Here is a 20,139-nt window from a genome sequence, read left to right as displayed (position 1 = left end):
ATGTATTTTATGTTAGTTTGTTAGTTTTTGAAATGTAAATCTAAATTTGAAGATTATGGTGATCTTGTACAATCTAAATAAGACTTTGTGGCGACCCATTTCCTGACACATCCGAACCGGCTCACAATTAGCCAGCGTTCAGGCTAAGGGAGATAGCCTACGGGGGTTTGTGAGTACGTGTCTTTTGCAGCATCCGCGCCCATGGGGGGCGGGTTGAGGGAGGCTTAAAAGCAAGGCTGTTTAGTTCGAATAAAGCTATCTTTGACTGCAGTTTACTGACTGCGTGTAGCAACCGCTACAACGTGTTTTTATCGCTGGCTGTCCAGAGGGGAGGTGCTGAAACGCTTTGTCGCGTGTCTGGAAGAAGTGAAAACTTTCCTGGGCAGCAAAGGGCTCACCTTTCCTGAGCTGGAACAGCCAGAGTGGCTGGAAAAGCTACACTTCATGGTAGACATAACAGCGCACCTGAACACGCTGAACACAGCTCTTCAACGGGGTAAGGACGTACAGCCCTGCACATGTTGGAGGATGTTTTGGCATTCGAGCGCAAGTTGACGTTGCTTGCCAGAGATTTACAGAAAGGCACATTGTCTCACTTCCCCAATTTGAGAGAGTTCAAAAAAGGTCACGACATGATAAATTCGGAGTATTTACATTGGGCAATCATCGCAATGCAAACATCGTTTGGGAAACGCTTCTGTGAGTTCAGAGAGGAAAAAAACACATTATCCTTCCTGGTCACTCCCCTAAGCATCGATCCATCCCTACTGAATACGACTGCATTGTCAGGTGTGAGTCAACCTGAACAAGGATGATAAATATTTTAATTGCCTATTATTTTACGTATATTCATATGCTTTCATTGTTCAGTGAAATAGTCCTTTTATTTTTCAGGTTGACAGCTGGCTGACGTTATTTTTGGTTTGCTGCTGGCGGCAAATTTAAGTTTGGCGTTTTTCATAAATACAAGAAGGACTCAAATAGACGTTGAGTATTTTACTTAAAAGTAACCTTCAACCCAACGTCTTTTTTTCGGAGGTCAACATGTTTTTGTTGCATGCAGAAATGTAATTTCGTTTTCTCTGCAGGAGTTCATCAATTTCATAAATGCAACACATTATAGTTTGTTTATACATAGCATAAAGGCAAAACAAAACGTTGTATGCAGTGTTATTTCATTTTAAATGTCAAACGGGTTTTGCGGCTCCCAGTGTTTTCTTTTCTGTGGGAAACGGGTCCAAGTGGCTCTTTCAGTGGTAAAGGTTGCTGACCCTGCCCTAGCCCATTTCCCTCCAGCCTATCACTTCCCAGCTCTCTACTTTATCCCTCCCCCCCATTTCTTATCCCCCCTCAACCATCCCATGTTACTTCACTCCTGATGAAGGGTTTCGGCCAAAAACGTCGTTATTACCTCCTCCCATAGATGCTGTCTGGCCTGCTGAGTTCTGCCAGCATTTTGTGTTTTTATTTATTTCCAGCATCTGCAGATTTACTCGTACTGCATGTTTTCAGCGGTTTTACACTTTATTCTGCATAGTTATTGTTTTTTTCTTATCCTAGTTCAATGCACTGTCTAATGATTAGATCTATAAACAGTACACAATACAAGCTTTACACTGTATCTTGGTATATGTGTGTGGTGAACTGCATATACCTGCCTGGACATGACCCCCCCCCCCACCCCCGCTGACTGCTCCTGTGGCTCCTCCCACTGACCGTGGCTCCTCCCACGGACTCCGGTATAAAGGCGATTGGAGACACAACCCCGGCCTCAGTCTCCAGGATGCAGTGTGGTGGTCAATTGCTGCTTGTTCTTTCTTCCAGCCAATTAAAGCCTATATCTCGCCTCACGTCTCCGAGAGTTATTGATGGTGCATCAATGTGACAATAATATATCAATACCCCACCACCCCACACTACCTGTCCAGCCATGCAATCATTTGAGCTGCCCACCCCCTCCTGCACTTGCAGACGTGCAAGGAGTAATGGGGAGATTACTCTTTCAAGTAAACAGCTTAAATCTATTTCCTAATCCTTTCTTCTTACCTACCTATGTTGTTCGTCCTGATATTGACCACTTGCCTCCAAAGAGTTTCCGTGAGGGATCTCTGCTAAACATTGTTGAAACATACATGGTACAATCCTTAGAGTTGTCACTAACTATTGCAAATATAATTCATACATTAAAATTCTCTATACAACTGTGTATGTCTTGTGCTCTAACTATTTGGAAATCCCAGCAATTCAGCAATTGACTCAACAAGAGATGTTTCCCATGCTCTCTCTCAACTTACCAGAGCTCCAGTTTCCACACAGATTTTAAATTCACCAGGGCCCCAGTTCTCATGCATGTTTTAACCTCACTGTAAACCTGGTTCATGCACACCTTTAACATTTATTAAGCTCCTGGACTGGCAATTTGGCTGTTGCCTGCAGCCATCAGGCTCCTGGACCAGCTGCAACAATGAACTGGCTCTGTGCCTATGGACTTGCTTTCTGTGGTTCATGTTCTGTGAGTTTACTTTTTATTGTCTGCACAAATTGTTCTTTATTTCCATACATTGAGTGTTTGACAGTCTTTGTTGTGTGAGGTTTCCATGGATTTATTTTGCGGCTGCCTGCACAAAGACAATATATAGTATATTGTATACAGTACACATATTTTGATAATAAATGTACTTTGAACTGAGAGTTTTGTTATAATGCCACGTAACATAAATCATTAGAAGTGTGCTTGCATAATAACATCCAATAGTCTGGAAAATCTGCTAGTCCTGCATCATCAAAGTCCCAAGTGTGATCGGTTATGGGAATTTTACATTACAGTGATGATGAAGAACCTGGGAGACATGTAAACAGTGTAAGATATTAGAGCAGCTTTCTATTAACAACAGGACTAGGTCAGTTGTCACTGAGAAATCTGGAGCAAATAAGAAAATGCATTAAATGGTAAAATCCAAAGGTAGGTTCATGAAGTTAGGTCACAGGCTGAGTAGCCCACTCATGTTTCAACAATCCAATGTTAAACAAAACTCTGACTGACATTTAATATAAAGGGAGGTCATTCCATGAGAATCTAAGACAATTGTATATTGGATTCACTGAGCACTTATTGTTTCTCAAAGTTTAATTTCCAAAGTTTATCTGGAACAACATCAAAGAGTACATCTGGAGCAGCAAGAGTGCATGACAGATTGGCGTGCAATCAAGCAAACCTAGCCTCAAGTGGAACACTGACAGTTTTACCCTTTCATAGGCATACCAACAGTCGGCTTGGGCATAGGATGACATTCATAATGGATATCATGCCATAAATGATTCTGTTTCCTATTTGTTCAGATAAAAGATGTGAAAGGCCATAACATGGGAGAAACAAATGGTTCTTCCACCAGCAGGTAACTCTGTCTGAAGGAAGGCCTTAAGCAAGAAAGGATGATGTGACAGAAATATTAATGACACAGCTCTCCATTCAATCAGCCTCTCACTCTCATTACCTACAACTGCTTTCCAACTGGCAAACAACATTCAGCTTTTATCTTGTTTAGATCTGAGACTAATTTCTGCATTTTGATCATAATTTGTGTGATTTCACTCAATGGCTCCCTACTCCTGTGTACAGTCGCTCAAGAACACAACAGAAGCAACACACGAGCTGCTGGGGGAACTCGCTGGGTCAGGTTTTCCATTTGGAAGGGAAATGGAAAATCGATACGTTGGGCCAAGGCTCTTCACCTGGCCTGCCCTGACCTGAAATGTTAACTGTCTGTTTCCCTCCTTAGAAACTCCCTGACTGCTGAGATCCCCCAGCACTTTGTGCGTTGCTCCAGAATCCAGCATCTGCAGTCTCTTGTATCTCCATGAAAGTACGAGCAGGATAGGACTCAGCCTGGCCCACCATTCATCTGACCTGCGCTGGCATTAACTCATCATCTGTGCCCGTCTCCCAGAGCTCTCAATCCTTCAATCTTTCAGATATTTATCTATCCCCACCTTAACCATTTCTACTGATTACTTGGTACTTTACCTTCTCAGCGTGAACATTATGCTAAGCAGTTCGACGCCCTTCCACAATTCCCCAAGGGCCCACACCATTCCTGTCCCATACTCCTACACCCTACATCCCCTAATGTGGATGGAATTTCATACTGTAAATTAGAAAGAGCCTTTTGCAGCCCATTGGGCATATTCTACCTCACAGAAAAATTCTGCTTACTCAATGGTTTTCCTTGAAAGTTAAGCCTTTCTGAATCCCATCAACATCCTCTGGGTTCTAGCAGTCACCCATGTACTATGGACCAGTCACGCTACCAACCTGCACAGCTTTGGGACGCGGGAGGAGACCAGAATAGTCAGGGGGGATCCAAGTTGTGCAAGCTACACTCAGACAGCACCGATGATCAGGACGCTGGGGCTATGAGGCAGCCGCTCTGTTTGCCGTGCCTTCGTGCCACGCTTCTAGAGGGGAAACTAGAGAAGCCAGCAGAGGAATTCTAGGAGCCAAGTATCTATTTTCTGTCATGTGATAGAAGCATATGAGTATAGTTATGTATTTTCATTTGTTAGTTTTTAGTTCAGCCTAGATGAGAGGGAGTAAGCCATAGAAATTTATAGTCTTTTCTGACTGCTATCAGTACTTAAATATGTACAGAATTCTAATACAGTCTGACCGCTATTCAATCATTATTAGTATGCTTAAATACATATAGAATGCTAATTTAATTCAGCCACTTATTTAAGCTAGCTGGGACGTCATTGGAAGACTAACTGGATTGCCAACTTTGTTTAAGTACATTAGTTTGAGCGCTAACTTCGCTATTTTGCTAATTTGAATGCTACATTTCTAATTGAGTTTCATTAGTTTTGCATTGCTACAAGATTTAGGTAGGGACATGAACATGCAAGGAATGGCTGCCTTGGATCATCTGCCTGCAGAAGGAATTAGCTCGAGACATGGTCTCCTGGTCTTGAGCTGTACTGTTCTATGTTCTAAAAGGACTGTTGGAAAAGAGGCTTGGTGAGTTTAAAAAGAAAGTCAGAATTAGATTCAGGTTTAATATCATTGGCATATGTCTTGAAATTTGTTAACTTCGCGGCTGTAGCACAATGCAATACATGATAATATAGAAAAAAATCAATCAATCAATTACAGCATGTATATGTATGGATATTAAATAGTAATTAAAAATAGTGCAAAAACATAAATAATAAAAAGTAGTGAGGTAGTGTCATGTGTTCAATGGATGGCAGAGGGGAAGAAGCTGTTCCTGAATTGCTGAGTGTGTGCCTTCAGGCTCCTGTACCTCCTTCCTGATAGTAACAATGAGAAGGGGGCATGTGCTGGGTGATGGGGGTATTTAATAATGGACGCTGCCTTTCTGAGGCACCGCTCCTTGTAAATTGACAGCTTACAGTTTTCAGTAAAGCACTGTGTTGGAAACTTCCACTCTGTCATTTTCCTCAGTAAACAGCATCACTAAAGAAAAACATCACAGTCTGAAGCAACAGCAGTGAGTGATCCAGTGCAAAAGAAATGGGAAATGGTGAGGCTGTAGATACCGAGAGAGAATTGTGAGGCTGTAGATACCGAGAGAGAATTAGTCACTCGGTGGAGAGTCTGGTTGCTGAGAGTTTAGGCAAAACTCTTTCACATCAATTTGTGATGTTCAAGTTAGGGTGTAGAATGGCCACCATAAGGCAGTATTGCTCAGGTTGTGGTCCTGAAGAGCAGGGTCTAGGCAGTGACATAGTGAAGCAGAGAAGGTAACCCTTCTTTATCCATAGCACGAGATCTTTGATTTTCCCCGATCAAGGAGATGGAAAGGGCAAGTAAAGCCCCAGTGGGAAGTGGATAGGAAGCGATGAATGTTATAATTGATCCCTGGTCCTTAAAAAGAAGGAAATACAGACTGTTGGGTCAGAGATCATCTTTCTCCACGGATGCTGCCTAACTTGATTAGTATTTCTAGCACTTTCTGTTTCTGTTTCAGATTTCCAGCAACTGCAGGTGTTTTTTTTTTGCATTTTCTAATAAAATAAAGAACTAGTTCACCATATTGTTTCACTCACAATGCATTGTAATTTTTTTTTTGGCTGAGGGAAACTTGATATTCTGAAGGTGTGGACAGTACACAATGGGAACTATAAGAGTGTGATAGTATCACAAACAAGCAGCACATGTGCAAAGTCAGAGAGGGGAAGGGAAACAGATAGCTCCCAATCCTGGAATATAACAACTCAAATTACAGGAAGTTTTCTTTTCTTGCACCAGTGTGAATTCTTGCTTTTCTGATAAAGTCACATTTATAATCATCTGGAAACACAACTAACTGCAAATGTTGGAACCTCAAGCAACAAGCAAACTTCTGGAAGAACCCAACAGGTCAGGCAGCAGCTGGGGAGGAAATGAACAGCATACCTTTTGGCTGAGATCCTTCATCCAGACATATTGACACTGGGTCACTGTCCTGCTACTCCCTCAGATGCCCATATTCCATACCCGACATACTCGAATTTGATTGAAATCCTGGTTAACAACACCAAGTCAGACTAGTAAGTAACATGAGATCTGTGACTGGCTACATAGACAAGTGCATTGAAGACATCACTGTTATTAAACACATTTCTGTGAGGGCAAATTAGAAGTCATCACTGACAGCAGAGGTCCAGGCATGGCTGAGAGATCAGGAGATAAGTTAGTTCTCAGGTCAGCAAGAGCTCCGCTTTCCTGTGCTATCAGAAAGGCAAAATAGGATTACACACGGAAAATATACAGCCATTTCTGTGACACCAAAGACATGAGGCGTATATGGCAGAGCGTATTGCAGGTCATCCCTGCATGTCTACGACAGTGACATTTTCTTTCAGATAGGCTGAATGTCCTTTACGCTTGGTTTAATGTATGGAATGACATGCTGGCGAGGAAGCCCCTCCCCCATACACTTTGCCCCCGAGGAGCAAGCAATCTGTCTGGCTGCAGCTAGTGTGGGAAAGACGCTAGCCAGAATCAGCCCATGTGAAGTGGGTGTTGCCTGATAACGTACCTGGCCAGCTGCTGAGGGACTGTGCAGCCCAGTTAACAGACATCTTCAACATCTCTGTGGAACCGTCCACTGTCCCCTCAGGCTTCAAGGCAGCAACTGGTGCTGAAGAAAGCAACATAAATATGCCTCAACGACTAATGTCCGTTGGCACTGACTTCAACAATAATGAAGCGCTTTGAGTGGCTCATTATGGATCACATGGCTTGTTTAGATGGCAGTTAACAGGAACAGTGGAGGTCCAGTTGAGGTCTGGAAGACCAAGAAAAATTTCCAAAAGAACTGCTGGTAGGATTGCTAGAAAGGCAAATCAAAACCCCAGTTTGACTGAAAAAGACTTTCAGGAAGATTTAGCAGACTCTGGAGTGGTGGTGCACTGTTCTACTGTGCAGCAACACCTGCACAAATATGACCTTAATGGAAGAGTAACCAGAAGAAAACCTTTCCTGCATCCTCACCACAAAATTCAGCATCAAAAGTTTGCAAAGGAACATCTAAACAGGCCTGATGCATTTTGGAAACAAGTCCTGTCGACTGATGAAGTTAAAATAGAACTTTTTGGCCGCGATGAGCAAAGGTATGTTTGGAGAAAAAAGGGTGCAGAATTTCATGAAAAGAACACCTCTCCAACTGTTAAGCACAGGTGTGGATTGATCATGCTTTGGGCTTGTGTTGCAACCAGTGGCACAGGGAACATTTCACTAATAGAGGGAAGAATGAATTCAATTAAATACCAGCATATTCTGGAAGTAAACATCACACCGTCTGTAAAAAACGTCTGTAAAAAACGAAAAGAGGATGGCTTCTGCACCGGGATAATGATCCTAAACACACTTCAAATCCACAATGGACTACCCTCAGGAGACGCAAGCTGAAGGTTTTGTCATGACTCTCACAGTCCCCCAACCTAAACATCATCGAAAATCTGTGGATAGACCTCAAAAGAGCAGTGCATGCAAGCTGGCCCAAGAATCTCACAGCATTAGAAGCTTTTTCCAAGGAAGAATGGGCGAAAATCCCTCAAATACTGACCATGCAGGGTGCTCAAACTTTTTCTTTTTTTTTTTGGCATTTTGAAACTGTAAACAATGGAAATAAAAAAAAGTAATCTTGCTTAAAACATTAAAGAAATGTGTCATCTTTAACTTTATGCCTTTTGGAAATCAGGTCATCTCTTACTCGCTTAGTTATTCACAGTAACAGAAATTTTGACCGAGGTTTTCAAACTTTTGCATACCACTATATGTACTGTGTTGCGCACCTTGGTCTAGAATAATGTTGTTTCGTTTGGTGATGTACATGAGTAGCAATAAACTGAAGTTGAATTTGATGAAGATGAATATGCTTCCCTTGCCCTCACCGGTATACCCTTGTCAGGAAAACATTCAATGCCTCAATATTTCAATTCACATTATTTGCATGTTTGTCACCTGTTCATTGTGCTGCTAATAGAGTTGTGCCATGCACTGTGTCTGTTAACTGTTTGTTCAGGTTCATTTCATGTGCTCCTTGAATATTTCACCAAGAATCGGGGTAATTTGAAACCTTTATCTCAGAGATTAAATGACCTTCCAGTCTAATCAGTCCTCCGATCCTTCAACAGGACAAGTTTACTACATCATGTCTTGCTCTCTGTGGAATGGAGAATGAGAGTCAAGAAGTTAATAATGAATTTATAGAAAATATGAAGTCTCGGAATAAACTGCACGCAGAATAAATTTTATAAATATTAATTCTATGGGCTCCTCTGAATATTCCATCTTATACCAAAATGTCCGTTCATCCTACTGGAAAATTAAGGAAATTAAGTAAATGTATCTTTTCCAATACACAGAATGCTGTAGGAACTCAGCAGGTCAGGCAGCATCTGTGACAGTGAATAAACAGTCAATGTTTAGTGTCGAGACCCCCACCAGGATTGTCCTGATGAAAGGTCCTGGCCAAAACAAGTTCATTCACTTCCCTAAATGTTGCTTGAACTGCTGAATTCTTTTGCCATTTTGTGTCTGTTGCCCTGGATCTCTAGTCTAGTATCTGCAGAATCTCTTGTGTTTATGGAATATATCCTTTTGCTTTTTCTGTCAATAGTAGTCATTCCATGGCAGGAATCTCATCTCATCAAGCATTTGATATTGAGAGAAAGATTGGGAATGTGAGTACACCATCACTAATTCCTTAATATTATTTAAAACGTCACATCCCTTTTTCATGATGTTTTACATTATATGAAATGGTTCTACTTTTGATTTTATGCAGAGATGCTTTTCTGATTACAGAAATAATATGTTATTACACCGACAGCAACCATTGGTGAGGAGGCAGACCATCTGTGCTTTCAATGCCCTGTAAATCAACAGCTCTCACATAAAAAGGTTAAAGAAATACTCCAGGGAAATTTCATAAAATGTACTATCATACAATTCTCATATATCTTATTAGAAAAAGATAGAACTTATCACACCTTTCAATTCCTCAGGACTCTGCAAAAGCATTCAAGAGCCAATGCAACATTTCAAGAGTAAAGGCACAGCTGGAAAGTCTGTAAACTAACTTCCCATTGCAAGCTCCTTTGATCCAAACAATCTGCTTCTGGTTAGTTAAGGGTGTACTTTGGAATTTGGAACTTCACTGGGCTGATAATAGGAAACTATTGTTCAACACAATGATTAATGAGTGACATAATTACAATGGATTGATCCAGAAAGTTAGATCACATGGACTCCAGGGTGAACTAGTCAATTCATACAAAATTGGCTTAGTGGAAGGACTTGGAGAGTGGTAGTGGAGGATTATTTGTTAGTCTGGAGGCCTGTGTCTAAGTGGTGTGCCACAGGGATCAGCGTTGGGTCCCCTGTTCCTTGCCATCTATATTAATGATTTGGATGAGAACGTTGTTAGCACAGCTAGTGAGTTTGCAGATGGCACCAAAATTGGTGGCATAATTAGACGGTGAAGAAAGTTGTCTAAGATTGCAACAGGATCTAGATCATCTGGGAAAGAGGGCCAAGGGAAGGCAGATGAAATTTAACTTCCAACAATTGCAAAGTGTTGCATTTTGCGAAGCTAAACCAGATTAAGACTTAATCGGTACATTGTAAAGTCCTTGATAGTACTTATATCGAGAGGTACAAGAACATCTTTACCTGAAAGTGGCGACAGTGTGGTGAAGAAGGCATTTGGCATGCTTACCTTTATCAGTCAGGATATTCAGTACAAGAACTAGAAAGGTTCTTTACAACTGTTGAGACTATACTTGGAGTATTGTGTGATATTCTGGTCATCTAGCTATAGGGAGAATGTCATTAAGCTGAAAAGGGTCAATGAAAGGATTCACGAGGATGTTAACAGGACTGGAGGTCTGAGAAGACTGAACATGTTAGATCTTTCATTTTTCTTTGGAGCATAGGGAGTTGAGGGGTATCCTTACAGAGATATATAAAACCATCATAGGCATAGACAAGGTATATAGTCAGTCTTCTTTCCCAGAGTAGAAGAGTCTAAAGCTAGATGGCGTAGGTTTAGGGTGTGAGGGGAAGGATTTTAAGGAGACCTGAGGGGCAATTGGATATGTGGAATGAGCTGCCAATGGAAGTGGTAGAGGTGAGTGCAGTTACAGCATTTGATGACATCTAGACACGTACGTGGGTAGAGAAAGCTCTCATCACAGCCCATGTCAACACACAGATCAAAGGACTGAGTTCCAGAGGTGACCTGTGAATGACTGCACACATCATCTAGGCACCATGTGATTGAGTGAGATAGCACCAAGAAGCTGTAGTGAACCTTAAATCAGTTGACATCAAGGGGAGCACATTCCAATGCTTAGAATCAAATATTGCACGAAGACAGGGCAAAAAATCAGAGGCTTAAAGATGAGAATAAAGTGTGCCCTTTCATTTCCCTTTGGATGAGAACAGTAGTCCAAGGCATGGAGGAAATGAGAGGGGGTTCTTTCAAACACAATGATAGGTAAGCCATGTTTTGTGAAAAAAGCATATCAGATATGTTGGACTGAAATGCAGATGACCAGAGATGAAAAAACTGGGGAAAAAGGGTTGGCATTCTTACTAGCCATATGATTGGAAGTTATGATCAAAGCTGTTGTCAGAGTCATTGAGTTTATAGTAAGTATTGCTGGATACTCTGTCCCACAGATGGGGGCAGAGATTCAGGAAAGGGAGAGAATTGTCAGAAATTGTCCAAGTGAATTTGTTAGCACAGGGGAAGGCAGTATAAAATTGCTAAGTTCTATATCAATGAAGGAAGCAGCACCAAAGTGGTTATCATTGTAATGGAGAGAGTTGCAGAGTGAAATTGGGATTGGGATTGGAGTTAGAACCATAGAACATTACAGCACAGAAACAGGCCTCTTGGTCCTTCTTGGCTGTGCCGAACCATTTTTCTGCCTAGTCCCACTGACCTGCACCCGGGCCATATCCCTCCAAACCCCTCTCATCCACATACCTGTCCAAGTTTTTCTTCAGTGTCAAAAGTGAGCCCGCATTCACCACTTCATCTGGCAGCACGTTCCACACTCCCACCACTCTCTGTGTGAAGAAGAACCCCCCTAATGTTCCCTTTAAATTTTTCCCCCTTCACCCTTAACCCATGACCTCTTTTTTTTCTCCCCTAGCCTCAGTGGAAAAAGCCTGCTTGCATTCACTCTATCTATACCCATCATAATTTTATACACCTCTATCAAATCACCCCTCATTCTCCTACGCTCCAGGGAATAAAGTCCTAACCTATTCAACCTTTCTCTATAACTCAATTTCTCAAATCCCGGCAACATCCTTGTAAACCTTCTCTGCACTCTTTCAACCTTATTAATATCCTTCCTGTAACTGGGTGACCAAAACTGCACACAATACTCCAAATTCGGTCTCACCAATGCCTTATACAACCTCACCATTACATTCCAACTCTTATACTTAATACTTTGATTTATAAAGGCCAATGTACCAAAAGCTCTCTTTACAACCCTATCTACTTGTGATGCCACTTTTAGGGAATTACGTATCTGTACTCCCAGATACCTCTGTTCTACTGCACTCCTCAGTGTCCTACCATTTACCTTGTATGTTCTACCTTGGTTTGACCTTCCAAAGTGCAATACCTCACACTTGTTCACATTAAACTCCATCTGCCATTTTTCAGCCCATTCCTCCAATTGGTCCAAAACCCTCTGCAAGCTTTGAAAACCTTCCTCACTGTCCACTACACCTCCAATCTTTGTATCATCAGCAAATTTGCTGATCCAATTTGCCACATTATCATCCAGATCGTTGATGTAGATGACAAATAACAATGGACACAGCACTGATCCCTGTGGCACACCACTAGTCACAGGTTTTATTATTCTCTCAGATAGACATTTCACTGGATGGCTATGTGGGATAAAGTGTTAGATTGATCGTAGGGTAGGTTAAACGGTCAGCATAATATCATGGGCTGAAGGGCCTATACTGTTCTATGTACTATGTTCTATTATTGTCACATGTACTGAAATATGTTGAAAAGCTTGTTTTACATACGGTTCATACAGATCAAATCATTACACAGAGTATGGAGGTAGAACAATAGCAATGCAGAATAAAGTGTTATAGCTACCGAGAAAATGCAGTGCAGTTAAACAATAAGGTGCAAGATCATAATGAGATAGACTGTGAGGTCAAGAGCCCATATTATCATACTAGATAACTATTTAATGGTATAATGAGAGCGGGATAGAAGCTGTCCTTGAGCCTGGTGGTATATGTTTTCAGGTTTTTGCATTTTCTGCCTGATGGGAGAAGACAAATGTCTGGGGTGGGTGGGGTCTTGGACTATGTTGCCTTTGCTTTACAGAGGCAGTGGGAAGTATAGTCAGTGTCCATTGGGAGGCTGGTTTCTGTGACATCCTGGGCTGTGTCCACAACTCCCTGCACAGCAGTTGCCATACCACGCTGTTATGCATCCAGATAGGATGCTTTCTATGATGCATGAATAAAAATTGTCTTAACAAACCAGTGATTTACAATCTATTGAAGGGCTTGGCAGACTTAACTCTAAAGCGTGCAGGTAAGGCACCTTTGATGAAGGAACATTGCCATGGTCTAAAGAGAGGGAGGAGGGGAGGACACAAGCCAGGCTAGAACACCAGGGTATGAAACTTTCTCTACCCAGCATCTTGTTAACAATGTACAAGACTGAGGACGAGAAGGGCCAGGTTGCTGTATTCCCAGATCCCTCTGTTCTATGCCTTACTGCTCACCATGTAAGATTGCATTGGTGTTGCTTCCTACACCCAGGCTGAGTACATAAACTTCAACAACTTTGCCACCAATTTCTACCCTGCCCTCAAATTTAGCTGGTCTATTTCCAACACCTCCCTCTCCTTTCTCAATCTCTCTGTTTCTGGAGACATTCTTATACACTAATATTCTTTATAAACCCACTGACTCTCACAGCTACCTGGACTATACCTTCTTCCACTCTGTCACTTGTAAAAATGCCATCCCCTTCTCGCAATTCCCCCATCTCCACCGCACCTGCTCTCAGGATGAGGCTTTTCGTTTCAGAACTAATGAGATGCCCCCCTTTTTCAAAGAAAGGGGCTTTCCTTCCTCCACCTTCAATGCTGCCCTCACCAGCATCTCTTCCATTTTTTACATGCCTGCCCTCACCCCATCCTCCCGCCACCTTACCAGGGGTGGGGTTTCTCTTGTCCTCAACTACCACCCCGCGAGCCTCCACAACCAGCATATAATTCTTCATAGCTTCCAAGGAGCTAGATAGATATCTGATGGGTAGGGGAATCAAGGGATATGGGGACAAGGCAGGGACTGGGTATTGATAGTGAATGATCAGCCATGATCTCAGAATGGCAGTGCAGACTCGAGGGGCCGAATGGTCTACTTCTGCACCTATTGTCTATTGTCTATTGTCTATCATCTCCAACAGGATCCCACCACCAAGCACATCTTTCCCTCCCCTCCACACCTTCTGCTTTCTAGAGGGATCATTCCCTACACAACTCCCTTGTTCATTCATCCTTTCCCACCGATCTCCTCCCGGTACCCAGCCCTGCAAGCAGAACAAATGCCACATCTGCTTCTACACCTCTTCCCTCACTACCATTCAGGACCACAAACAGTCTTTCGGGCTGAGGTGACACTTCACCTGTGAGTCTATTGGGGTCACCTACTGTATCCAGTGCTCACAGTGTGACCTCCTGACTATGCAAGAGACCCAGCATAGTTTGGGAGACTGCTTCACTGAGCACCTACACTCCATCTGCCAGAAAAAGTGGCATCTTCCAGTTGCCACCCATTTTAATTCCACTTCCCATTCCTATTCTGACATGTCAGTCCATGGCATTATCTACTGCTGCAAGGAGCCCACGCTCAGGTTGGAGGGGCAACACATATTCCGAATGAGTAGTCTCCAACTTGATGGCATGAACAGCGATTTCTTGAACTTACAGTAATTGCCCCCTCCCACCATTCCCCATTCCTGTTTCCCTCCATCACCTTCTCTCCTAACCTGCCCATTACCCCCTCCCTTCTGGTGCTCCTCCTTCTTCCCTTTCTTCCATGGTCTTCTACCTTCTCCTATCAGATTGCCCCTCTTCCAGCCCTTAACTCTTTTACAAACCATCTTTGCAGCTCTTTACTTCATCCCTCCCCCTCTCCCAATTTCTCCAACCAACTTGTGCTTCTTCCTACCCTGCACCCCCTCTCTTACTCTGACTTCATCTTTTTGTTCCAGCCCTGATGAAGGGTCTAGGCCTGAAAGATCAATGGTTTACTGTTTTCCATAGATACTGCCTGGCCTGCTGAGTTTCTTCAGTTTTTTTTTTGTGTTGATTGGATTTCCAGCATCTGTAGATTTTCTTATGTTGAAAATCTACTCTAATTGGTTTCCCAAAGTGCAACACCTCTCACTTACCTGTATTAAGCTTCATCGGCAATACTTCAGTTCATTCCTACAGCTGTCCAGATCCCACTACAAGCTTAGATAGGCTTCCTTGCCGTCCACTACACCTCCAGTCTTGCTGTCATCAGTAAATTTGCTGATCCAGTTAACCACATTATCATCCAGATCATTGATGTAGAAGACAATCAACAATGGACCCAACACTGATCCCTGCTGCACACCACAAGTCACAGAGGCAATCTTCTACAGCCACTCTTTGGCTTCTACCATGAAGTTGATGTCTAATCCAATTGACTATCTCTTCTTGAATGTCAAGTGACTGAACCTTTTTGACTACCCTCCCATGTAGGATCTTGCTAAAGCCAATGTGGACAACAACCACTGCCTTCCCTCCATTAATTTTTCTGGCAACTTCTTTGAAAAACTCTCTAAGATTGGTGATACATGACTTGCCACCTACAAAGTCATATCGACTATCCCTAATCAGTCCCTATTAATCCAAGTACTTATATATCTGGTCCCTTAAAATACCTTCCAATAACTTCCCCACTAATGATGACAGGCTCACCATTCTTGGCTTGTTTTTAAACCTTCCTTGAACAATGGAACAACATTAGTTATCCTCCTATCCTCAACACTTCACCTGTGGCTAAGGATGTTTTAAATATTTCTGCTAGTGCCCCTGCAATTTCTGCACTAGGGTATGAGGAAAAATATGTCAGACCTTAGGGAATTATCTTCCAGAATTTATCTCAAGACAGCAAGCACTCTTCCTCTGTAATCTGTAGAAGGTCCATGACATTGCTGCTGCATCACCTCACATCTGTAGACTCTGTAGTACTTATCCATCTAAGACCACTCCATCTCTTTTGGCTCCATGCATAGATTACCACTTCCAGAGGACCAATTTTGTCTCTTGCTAAACTTTTGCTCTTAACATACAGTTGACATGTTTTGTGAATTTGCAGATGGCACCAAAATAGGTGGCACAGTGGACTAGGAAGAAGGTTGTCCAAGATTCCAACAGGATTAAGATCATCTGGGAAAGAACGCCAAGAAATGGCAAATGGAATTGAACTTCCAACAAATGCTCAGTGCTGCATGTTGCTAAACTAAACCAGATTAGGATTTACCCAGAAAATGGTAAGCCCTTGTTTCTAGGTGTGCAAGTACATACTGAATTTACCTGGAAGTGGCAACACAGGTAGATAGTGTGGTGAGGATAGTTTGGTACACCTGTCTTTATTAATCAGGATGCTCAATACAAGAATTAGAAAGGCATGTTAGAACTGGTGAGACCACACATGGGTTAATCTGTCACATTCTATTCACTAGCTATAGAGAGAATACCATTAAGCTGGAAAGGATTAATGAAAGGAGAAGTAGAATTTTGCAGCATATAAAATGGGAGAAAATATAATGCTTCAAGTTGATATCGCCATGCAGTGATGTGGATAGCTCTCGATATCTCAGACTCTATGTGTTGCATCATACTTAACCATGCAACCCACGGCATAATGGATAGACCAGGAAAGTTTCTGGGTTCTATTGTGTGTCAAGTCAAGTCACTTTTTATTGTCATTTTGACCATAACTGCTGGTACAGTACGCAGTAAAAACGAGACAACCTTTTTCGGGACCATGGTGCTACATGAAACTGTCCATGCATTTCTGTTACAGGTTAACTTTCATTAACCGGCGGCGTGAGTGATTTCACCTTGGGCTATGTAACAGGTTTCATTTAAGTGAATCTGATAAAAAAATTTAGTCAAGGCAGCCTGTTTCAAATTATTACCATACTGAACAGCAGGGGTATTTTGGAAATAGCGCTTAAGTCAGGACAAACAGAAGCTGTGCAGGATTATTCCATCACTGGCAATCTCACTTAACTTAACGAGCATGATAAATTCACATTCCATATGAATTGAAATAATTTTCACCATTTAAAACCACTTACTCTATTATTTTGTCTCATGCCTGGAGTCATATCACTGTGATGAGAATCAAATTCTCAGCATGTCTGAATGATTTCAGCATCAGGAAGCTGCTTTGACTTGTACACAAAAAAAGTGTTCATGCCTCAGAACATATAGAGAATATACTAGAGATACCCTTACGACACACGAGCACATTGTTATCTGAGTACCTGAGGGGATCAGATTCAGGCTTATTGTCACTGACAATGTGAAATCTGTTGTTTTGTGACAGCAGTACAGTGCAAAGACAAGAGCTCACTATAAATTACACAAACAAATAAATAGTGTGGAAAAGAAGGAATAAAAAACCTAGTTTTCATGTGATCAGAAATCTGATGGCAGAGGTGAAGAAGCCATTGTGGGTCCTCAGATTCCTGTGCCTCCTCTCTGATGGTGGTAGTAATAACAAGGGGGCATGTCCCAGATCATGAGGACCTTTACTGATGGGTGACACTTTCCTGAGTTCTTCAAGCTGTCCTCAGTGGTGGAGAGTGTAGTGCCCGTGATGGCGCTGCAGCTTCTTGTGATTCTGTGCCTCTATAACCAGTCAGAATACGCTCCATTGTACATCTATAGCATCCATTGTATTGAGGAACAATTGTATTGTGCAGGCCTGTGGACATCAGCGAGTTAGACCGGTGGGAAGAGAAGACAGCCTTATAGAGCGGGTGTTGGAGGAGTGGGTGATGTGTCAGAGTAGGAGGGCTTTGGCTCAACGGGGCTTCAGTAATAATGGTTCAAGGCGAGGTAACTACTTGTGAAGAATTGGAATAGGAAGTATGTCTGTGAGGCTGGTGTTCTGTACTGAATGTCAGATGTGGGATGTCCAGGAGACTCCCAGGCTCCCGGGTGGCCACATCTGCATCGAGCTGCTGCTCCTTTGGGACCAGATCAGGGAACTGGAGATGCAGCTCGATGACCTTCGTCTGGACAGGGAAAGTGAGGAGGTGATAGAGAGGAGCTATAGGCAGGTGGTCACTCCAGGGCCACAGGAGACAGATAAGTGGGTAACAGTCAGGAGAGGGAAGGGCAAGAGTCATATACTAGAGAGTACCCCAGTGGCTGTCCCCCTTAACAATAAGTACTCCTGTATGAGTATTGTTGGGGGAGGTCGGTCTACCTGGGGGAAGCAACAGTGGCTGTGCCTCTGGCACAGAGTCTGGCCCTGTGGCTCAGAAGGGTAGGGAAAGGAAGAGGATGGCAGCAGTGTTATAGTTTATAGTTAGGGGATCAGACAGGCAATTCTGTGGACGCAGGAAAGAAACACAGATAATAGTTTGCCTCCCAGATGCCAGATTCTGGGATGTTTCTGATCGTGTCCACGATATCCTGAAGTGGGAAGGAGAACAGCCAGAGGTCGTGGTACATATTGGAATCAACGACATAGGTAGGAAAAGGGAGGAGGTCCTGAAAGTAGACTACAGGGAGTTAGGAAGGAAGTTGAGAAGCAGGACTTCAAAGGTAGTAATCTCAGGATTATTGCCTGTGCCACGTGACAGTGAGTATAAGAATAGAGTGAGATGTAGGATAAACGCATGGCTGAGGGATTGGAGTAGGAGGCAGGGATTTAGATTTCTGAATCATTGGTACCTCTTTTGGGTCAGGTGTGACCTGTACAAAAAGGATGGGTTGCATTTGAATCCAAGGGGTCCAATATCCTGGTAGGGAGGTTTTCAAAGGCTACTGGGGAGAGTTTAAACTAGAATTGCCGGGGGTTGGGAACCAAACTGAAAAGACAGAGGAAGAGGCGGTTGGCTCATAAATGGAGAAAACTTGTAGAGAGTGTGAGAGGGAGGATAGGCATGTGATAGAGAAGAGATACACTCAGACTGATAGTTCGAGATGTGTCTAGTTTAATGCAAGGAACAAAGCGAATGAGCTTAAAGCACGGATCAGTACTTGCAGCCATTACAGAGTCTTGGATGGCTCAGGGGCAGGAATGGCTACTTAAAGGGCCAGACTTTAGATGTTTCAGAAGGCCAGAGAGGCCCCTCTTAGTGTCACAGCTGCAGAAAAGGGGGAAGTCATGGAAGGGTTGTCTACGGAGTCTCCGTGAAGTTAGGAATAGGAACGGGTCAATAACTCGTCTGGATGTTTTTTATAGACCACCCAGTAGTAACAGGGACATCGAGGAGCAAATAGGGAGACAGATTCTGGAAAGGTGTAATAATAACAGGGTTGTTGTGGTGGGAGATTTATATTTCCCAAATATTGATTGGCATCTCCCTAGAGTGAGGGGTTTAGATAGGGTAGAGTTTGTTAGGTGTGTTCAGGAATGTTTCTTGAATCAATATGCAGATAAACCTACAAGAGGAGAGACTTGATCTTGTATTGGGAAATGAACCTGATCAGGTGTCAGGTCTCTCAGTGGGTGAGCATTTTGGAGATAGTGATCACAATTCTATCTCCTTTACCATAGCATTGGAGAGGGATAGGAACAGACAAGTTAGAAAAGCATTTAATTGGAGTAAGGGAAAATATGAAGATATCAGGCAGGAACTTGGAAGCATAAATTAGGAACAGATGTTCTCAGAGAAATGTACAGCAGAAATACGGCAAATGTTCAGGAGATATTTGCGTAGAGTTCTGCATAGATACATTCCAATGAGACAGGGACAGGATGGTTCATTACAGGAACCATGGTGTACAAAGGCTGTTGAAAATCGAGTCAAGAAGAAAAGAAAAGCTTACAAAAGATTTTAAAAACTAGGTAATGATAGAGATCTAGAAAATTATAAGGCTAGCAGGAAGGAGCTTAAGAATGAAATTAGGAGAGCCAGAAGGGGCCATGAGAAGGCCTTGGTGGACAGGATTAAGGAAAACCCTAAGGCGTTCTACAAGTATGTGAAGAGCAAGAGGATGAGATGTGAGAGAATAGGACATATCAAGTGTGACAGTGAAAAAGTGTGTATGGAACCAGAGGAGATGACGGAGGTACTTAATGAGTACTTTGCTTCAGTATTCGCTACGGAAAAGGATCTTGGCAATTGTAGGAATGACTTACAGTGGACTGAAAAGCTTGAGCATATAGACATTAAGAAATGGGATGTGCTAGAGGTTTTGGATAGCATCAAGTTGGTTAAGTCACTGGGACTGGACAAGATGTACCCCAATTACTACTGTGGGAGGCAAGGGAGGAGATTGCTGAGCCTCTGGCAATGCTCTTTGCATTATCAATGGGGATGGGAGAGGTTCCGGAGAACTAGAGGG

This window comes from Hypanus sabinus, chromosome 6 (assembly GCF_030144855.1).
Source record: "Hypanus sabinus isolate sHypSab1 chromosome 6, sHypSab1.hap1, whole genome shotgun sequence".
Classification (NCBI taxonomy): Eukaryota; Metazoa; Chordata; class Chondrichthyes; order Myliobatiformes; family Dasyatidae; genus Hypanus; species Hypanus sabinus.
Note: the sequence above shows the minus strand (reverse complement) of the source record.